Source organism: Corapipo altera, unplaced genomic scaffold (genome assembly GCF_003945725.1).
Source record: "Corapipo altera isolate COAL_440 unplaced genomic scaffold, ASM394572v1 57, whole genome shotgun sequence".
NCBI lineage: Eukaryota > Metazoa > Chordata > Aves > Passeriformes > Pipridae > Corapipo > Corapipo altera.
The window spans coordinates 76,664-84,438 of record NW_020884905.1 but is presented as its reverse complement, the minus strand read 5'-3'; the positions used below and the strand labels follow the sequence as shown (position 1 = coordinate 84,438).

General features: G+C 36.3%; 1 long non-coding RNA gene across 1 annotated transcript; it reads right to left on the bottom strand.

Moving 5' to 3' along the window:
- Positions 1 to 273: 273 nt before the first annotated feature.
- Positions 274 to 2,403, bottom strand: LOC113951140. Its single transcript, XR_003529053.1, has 3 exons — positions 2,236 to 2,403; positions 1,523 to 1,607; positions 274 to 382 (listed from the first exon to the last, which is right to left on the bottom strand). It is a non-coding gene; the product is annotated as an uncharacterized LOC113951140 (long non-coding RNA).
- Positions 2,404 to 7,775: the final 5,372 nt, after the last annotated feature.

The following is a 7,775-nucleotide window of genomic DNA, read 5'->3' as shown; positions in this document are numbered from 1 at the left end:
CCTCTGCAGACTGCTGCGTGCAGCAGGTAAGGAATGAAAGTCCCATTTGTGCAGCTCACAGCTTTTCCCAGGCAGGGCCATCCTACTCTGCTCTCTAATCTCATATATGGGCCCAGGACTACTGACATAAGGAATGCACAAAATATATCATACATGTAGCTAAGCAGGTGGAATGTGGAGCTGAGCCCAATGAAGAGTCAAGTATAGAGTGCTTCAAAAAACAAGCAAACAGCCAAACCTTTGGAGAGCAGCATGAACATCAGCAAGATTCTTACAGCAAAGAGAGGGAAGAAACCTCCTTCAGTAACATGTAATTCCTTGCAGGACCACCACAGGCTGCTGACAAGGCACTATGATCCTGATCCTGAGATGGCCTCTGCACCTGGAAAAGCAGCAGCAGGTTTAGCATAACACCAAAAAGCAGAAAAGTTCAATATTCAAGGGTTCTTGTCTTCTAATCTTTAAATGTAGTCAAAATATCTAAATAACATAATGCTGTGAATAGTAGTACTACTGTAGCTGAACTAGTAATCACTGCTGTATTTTAATCCTACTCCTAATTAAACTAACAATAAATTCTGGGCTTTGTATACCTGACGCATTCCCCTTTTTTTTGCACAAAAAGAGACTTTGAACATAGTAATATATAGATATGGAGAGGATATTTGTCCTGTCCCATTTTCATGCACTACATTTCAATATGCTGTGTACAAATAAGTCCATATGGTCCCAGAATCCACTTGGAAATCACTGCTTCCTTAGAGTGCTCGTTATACCCAGACAAACTGCTTCCTACAAGTATCCTAATCAGGCAGTGGTTATTCAGCCCCCTGATGCCTCTTAAAATACCACTCTGATGTTTAGTAGAAAAGGGAAACTACAGCAAAGCTAGGTCTATTTTTCCTAAGTCGCAGATACAACCAAGGAATTAGATTTCTAAATATTTGTTCTGCTTTTAATGAAAAAGCTCACTTCTTTAAATATAAATTTTCTTCCTCTCCTTATGAAAACGTGCATTGTTTCTGGTAACAAGCAGTTACCAGAAGCAGTGGGAAGTGTACTGCTCAGCATACAATTTTGGCCCCCATGGCCTCAGACTGAAGGTTGCACTTATGTTTTACATGGAGCTGATTTTAGAGAAGGTTTGATGACACTAAGGAGTGAGATGAAATTAACTCACACTGTCATTCTTTTTACCCAAAAGAAGAATTGAGCTATGGGTCCTGCTTTCTGAATGGGAATGGCATACACATTAAAAGTCAGCTTTGGGAATTCCTTTTGCATTATTACCATGAACATAATATCTCCACATCTCTCTTCTGACAATATTGTCAGTAATAGTTTTTCTAGCTATAATTCCTCCTTTGGGAGCCAAGTACACAAAGACGACAACTTTACAATTTAATTAAAGGTAACAATGGAGAAAATATAATAATAAAATGAGTATAACATTTCATAAGAGTCAGATACAAAGGCAGAGGTTGTTGAGCGTCTCACTGATAAAGCACTGAAGCCTTTTTACATTTTACAAATTAGAGAAGCAGTCCCAGGAGTTCACGTTGAAATGTTGAAGGATCCAGCTTGTAGGGTGCCTTTACAGTTTCACTCTGTAAAGAGAGGAAAAGGAGAAAAACATACTGCTTTTACAGCTAAAAAAAGCGTGAGATCCTCCCTATTGGTAGACAGTATTAGAGATATGACAGGATCCATCTATACGAAAAATCTCTTGATAACTCTGCTGAAAGTTTCTGACTTTTGACTGCAATACCAACCAGAAAACAAGACTTTTGGCAACGAGGAAAGGTGCTTGGTCTTTAATGTACATATTCTTTCTTTAACTACAGCTTTGTTGTAGATAAAGAAACTATATTGCATACACTAATATAGATATTCTTTGTTTAACCACAGCTGAGAGACATGAGTCCATGCATACTGTTCCTTTAACAATTACTCAGGAAACCATTTCTCTGAGACAGGTTTGATTTCTGAGGGGAAGGATTGGCAAAGTGAAAAGCTTGGAAAAGTGGAAGGCCCAAAAAAGACTAACATGATAGCCTCAAAGGACAACAGACAATTTAGGGTAGGGCATTCTACAGGAAAAGGTAGCTTAGTTTTGAAATGCAGTTGTCAACAGTAATTTTATACAAAACAAATGGGGACAGGTTAGAGAAGGAGACTGCCCCCTAGGCTTTCTCAAAAGTAAGCAGGAAGTGCATTTACTTGCCATGCAGTTACCTTTCCTACCTCCTTCTCCATGCAGGTACTCCATACACAGCCTTCAGACAGCGTGTTTCAATGTTTTGAGAACTCCATCACAACAGATTTATTTATCTTTAATGGGTTAGTTGATTCGCAGTTATTCATCTTCTGATCACTTTCTACTACCTTTGGCCAAATCTTCCTATCAGTCTGTTGGTTTCTGAGACAGAAAAAAAATCACACAAAAAAACTTCCCTCTTTTTTCTTTCAGAAGGAAGAGGTAATTTAGTGTTTCCTTCCAAGATGGATGATCTCATTAAGCAGAGTTTTTTCTAGCTCTTCCTTGTCAGGTGAGCAAGGACTCAGAGTGGGTGTCCGGCAACTCCTGTGACTTTGTGTCAACAAGACACATGATTTCACAATGCTCTTCAAGTGGGGGATGCAAAGATTTGTGGAGTTAGGTGCATCACAAACCCATACAGCCTGACTGTGTGGACTTGGGAGACACTCATTCATGGGATTTGCAGAGCCAAGATTTAAGAAGAGGAGATCGGTTTCAAGAACCAGCATTTCTAAAAGAGCGATGGTGGTTTGTACTGTAAAAAGTAAGAAGCCAAGCAGTGTCCATAATTCTTTGCCTTTTGTTTCTCATTACAGCCAGTTACACCTTCTGTGCATAAGACACATGACCACATCAAAAAGCTCATCAGACATTACCTCCATCACTACTGCTGTGTCATTGATGCTGCAATAGCAGCATCAGAGGAAAGCAGGTCCAGGACACAAATTGTCTTAATTCCTGTTTGGTTAGTCTTTTAAAATCTGCGGATAATGTCTGCCAGATATCCTAGGAAATATGGTAATTAACTAAAAATTATACAAATATGTGTGATTGAAATGAATATTTGCCAAATCCAGTATTTTTCACACACCTGCTCTTTCCCAGATATGAGATGTAGCAGTTGGCAGCAAAAGCAAGTAGAGAGAGGAAAAAGTCCTCCTGTGTAATAGAAAGAATGTCCATTAGCTAAATGGAAAAAAACAAGATGACAAAGGGGAAATAACAGACTAGAAAGTTCAAGAATCCAAATTGGTGTTAACAGTTCAATTTATCTTGCATAATATTACAGTAATTGGATTGTGTCTATCATCCTGCTGTTGTGACACACTTGGTTTGCTCTCTTTGTTCCTGACAGTTTCCCACAGAGACCACTGTTTGATGGAGATCAGTTTTGCAAACTCCAGCATCTCTATTTTCCTTGCTACCAGAGCTGAAATGCGTGGCAGGCTGCACTCACAACCTCGGAAGTCGTGAGACCTGGATGGCTGCTCTTCACTACAGCAACAACATGTATACAGACAAAAGAGAGTTCTCATATATTAATACTTTAAGACTAACTTATTGAAGCTATTAAGAATGTCAATGCATGTTTCTTTTCTTGGTGGTTAAGTCATCAGCAATGAAAGGTAAAGGAGTAATTTTCATCAGCCACAGAAGACTGAATATAGGTCATGGTGAGTTCAAAGACAAATAATTTAAGAATCAAAGCCTCAGTGGAATGCATCAGAGGTAATGCCGAGTAAATCACTGTGTCAGTATGACTGATTAAATATTAGCAAAAAATGTGAATTGATTTTAAAAAAGAAAAAGAAAAGCTTTGTATTTTATTATGCTATAAATATTTTTCCTGCCACGCTACCATTACATTTTCCATTCTGTTGTATTGACCTATGATAGAAGTATAATGTTTGCCTCAATAAGGTTAAGCATTTTAATTTAAAATCCATAAAGGTGAATCTCAACTAGAAACAATGCACAGCTAGACAACATTGTATAATACTAATTCAAAACACCATAGTTTTTTCACATAACTAGCAGAATAAATACTGCAATTCATCCTAAATCTCAAAAATAAGCACTGAATTTCATGTATTAATGTTCAAGGAAAATTGTCATATTTCCTGTATAACAAGAAAATATTCATTCTCAATGTCTTAATGTTACTGATCTGTTAAAAAAAATATAAGATTAAGGATGTGTCCTACAAACAGAAAATAGAAAATGTTGATATAGAATAAAACAAACAAACAAACACATCCCTTAACACATAATGCATGAAAATGCTGTGATATTTCTGTGGGATTTTATATTTTTCAAAATTCTATGATGTTCCTTCCAAGCATTAAAGCTCAGTAAAGTATAACTTTGAAAGTTACCAATTTAAATTGTAAACATACTGGGTTTTATTAGACACATTGTCTTGTGACAGCAGGGATAAAAAACAGTCTAAATTGTAACTAAGATAACAGCACTAGTTAGCACAGAAACTGGTTAAATGTGAAAATGGAATGACAAATATTAAAAAATTCTTTCAGGTAGGATTTACTTTATTTGCAAAATAAGATTTTTCTAAGCACTTCACTGACATACAAGCGAATGTAGAGAACTTCCACATTTCAGAGTTTAAAAGTGTATTGTAGAGAGTCAGGGATGAAAAGCCAACTTGCAGTTAGTTTAGAGTCCCCATGCCCAGATATGTTCCCCCCTGTTTTGGGAAGAGCAGGGATGTCTTGCCTTAAACTCAGTCTAGGATTTGAGCTAGAGCAGTAAGCAAAGCCAGGCTCACCACAAGTGGTTGTCCAACACCTGAGGAGTGTCACAGCTCTCGTGTGGCAGAAAGCAAAACAGAGTTATGTGGGGGCAAGGGAGGCCACATGACAAATTAGGGTCTGGGAACACCGTGATGAGAAAGTTGGGTATTATGACAAAATGAGAAAGTGCCTGTGTAGCTCTCCACTCCTCCCTGCTAACTGAAAGCAGATGGAAAGAAGGAAAAAAGGAGAGGAGAAAAGCAAGACAGCAGTGGACAGGTTTTGTTAGCTTTGCTAACTTTACATTTCAGACTCTCCAGGATGAAGACTGCTTCTTACCATGCATGCACAGCACCTACCTGCTATTGACTTGCTAAGACCAATGACTGTAGTAGTAGTAAAAATTCCTGGTTTTTCTTCTTAAAAGAAGAGGGGTTAGCCATTTATAAGTGATGACCTGTCCACTTAAACAAATTGCTTTTTCTTTACTTGCACCTTCATTACTCAGCTAAGCAAATAAGCCAAAAGGGATATTACCAGAAAACATCCTTCTGTGATGTTTACGAAATAAGATATTTATACAGATTCCTCCTGCACAAGAAGATATTTAGAGATCCAGAAATAGTAAGCTCATCAGCTACAGAAAGGAGCCATTTTACTGTCCAAGTAAATGTGGACTACTTTTGTTCTGCAGCTCTTGAACTGGTAAAGGCATCAAAATTCCTCTCACTCTGGATATCTCATGAGATTTCTCCAGCCTCAGGGCTGCAGAAACTCACTCTGTTCTTGAACGTGGAGGTGCACATTAAAAACATGAGCTGAACAGCAAGAGAACTGGAAAGCTTACCTAAACTGCTCTTGAAACTATTCTGTAACTCCCGCATCTCTATTTATGGTTTATTTATATGGGTTGACCCGACTGGTTACAGCAAGTAAAATGTCCTCTGGACATTCATTAATATACCCAAGCCGAACCATTAACCTGAGCTATTTGGGAAATACCTTGACAAACCAAACTTCCAAAGTCTAATTCAATATACAATATCATAGTAATAATAGATTCATAAATTTCACTAACACTTCACTCAGTATCAACCTATATCCACTATCTGAACACTCATGGAAAGGAAAGGTAACTACAGTACTAGTTTTTGTATGTTCCCATGATTATGCACATCTGTGAGATAGATTTTTCTCATATTTAAAATCAAATATGAAAGCAAATTTGATTTTCAAGCAAATTATGTTTATCTCATCATGTGATACTGAGGCACTTCTAAGAAGCATTTTTTTGTATCTGCTGGCTTAGGTCATATATGAAAATTACATAGTCCTTGCAATGTTTACATTATACATAAATCATATAACTATACCTTGCAATGATTTAACATTCTAGTGTAAGATTTTTTGGCATTAAAATACATAAATAAATAAAGTAAATAAATAAATTAAAATAAATAAAAATACACTTTGTTATAGTATTTCCATTGTGATTATTTCACCTTGAATAACTACGAATTCTTAACTCTTAGTTTAATTGTCCCTGCTAGTCCTCTAGAAGCCATAAATGGCATGCAGATATACTTCTTATAATCTAATATTTATTTTTCCCTGTGCTATATTTAATCTCAAGTTCATGGTTTTCCTTCTAATTTTCCTTTAAAACATAGCAGCATTTGATAGCTTTGTATCCTGGAAAAAAAATAAAACAAAGGAATATTTTTATCCAACCATAAAATGATGTCAGAAACCCAACAGGGACCAAACACCATGTTAGAACAAAAATAGTCCAGAGATACACTTTCAAAGTTGAGCACCTGCTGTAAAATAACCATCTGTGTTTAACTGTAATTTAATTATAGGTTCATTCCTTTTGTGTACTCTGGAAGGATCTCATCAGTCTTCCCCAGTTGGTCTGCAATCAACTTTTGGCATTTTGCAAAGGCAACAGACATGTTCTCTTAATAACACCTGCTAACCTCTTTCATTCCTGTTTCAGCAAAGGCCTTCTGGGATTAAACAATGATGTTTAGAAACAAAATAAAAAATCTTAATAAATCTGAAATAAAAACCTGCATTAGTGAATCACCTACCCTAAAAAGCCAATATTAATGGCTATCAAATATACCCTTTCCCTTTTCACAAAAGTAACCCAAGAATCACAAAGGTAAAATATTTTTTATTATTATTTTTGAGGGGGAAAAAAATCAGTATTCTCCAAAGATCTCCAAGCTGCTGTGGTAATCTCTATTAATTGAAAATTTCTGAACAATACCTCAAAGCAAAATAAAGCTCACAGACATTAATACTTGCTGAAACTAAGCCTGTCTACTAGAGCTTTATTGGAATTAAAGCAAAACAAAACATCAAAAAAACCCCCAAACAAACGCAAAATGAAACCCCACTAAAACCACCCAAACAGAAAGTTCTTATGGGTAGAAGATTCCCAAATTTCATCCTATTGTGGATGCTACCTGTGACCAATTCATTAGGCCATATGATTTAAATATTAATGCTCAAAGTTAGCTACCTATAAAAGCTCGAAGTCAGAAGATTTTTTTCTAAGGTTATTTAATTGAATATTTAAATAATAAATTACAAGATAAAAGGTTGAAATGTCTTACATTTTCACTGTATCTTTATATATTACTTATATATACACAAATAAATTGTTACCTATTGAATGTAAGTCCTGTGGGTGAAACTGTAGAAAGCAGTGTTAAAGCCCTGAAGTCCAAGGAGTGTTGCAATAAAAAGTCTAATAATGCAACCTAACAATTTCAGAAATAATTGGAATTAGACCTGAATTTGACACTGTCTCATATTAAGCCTAGATACAATCATGAAATGTATATCTAAACAAGCTTCCCTGAATGTTCAATCACTAGCTGCCTCATACCAAACATTTGCATAGACAACAATAATGGCGAGGGCTTTTCTGTGAATGGGGCTGACACAAAGACCAACATTAGCACGGTACAGAA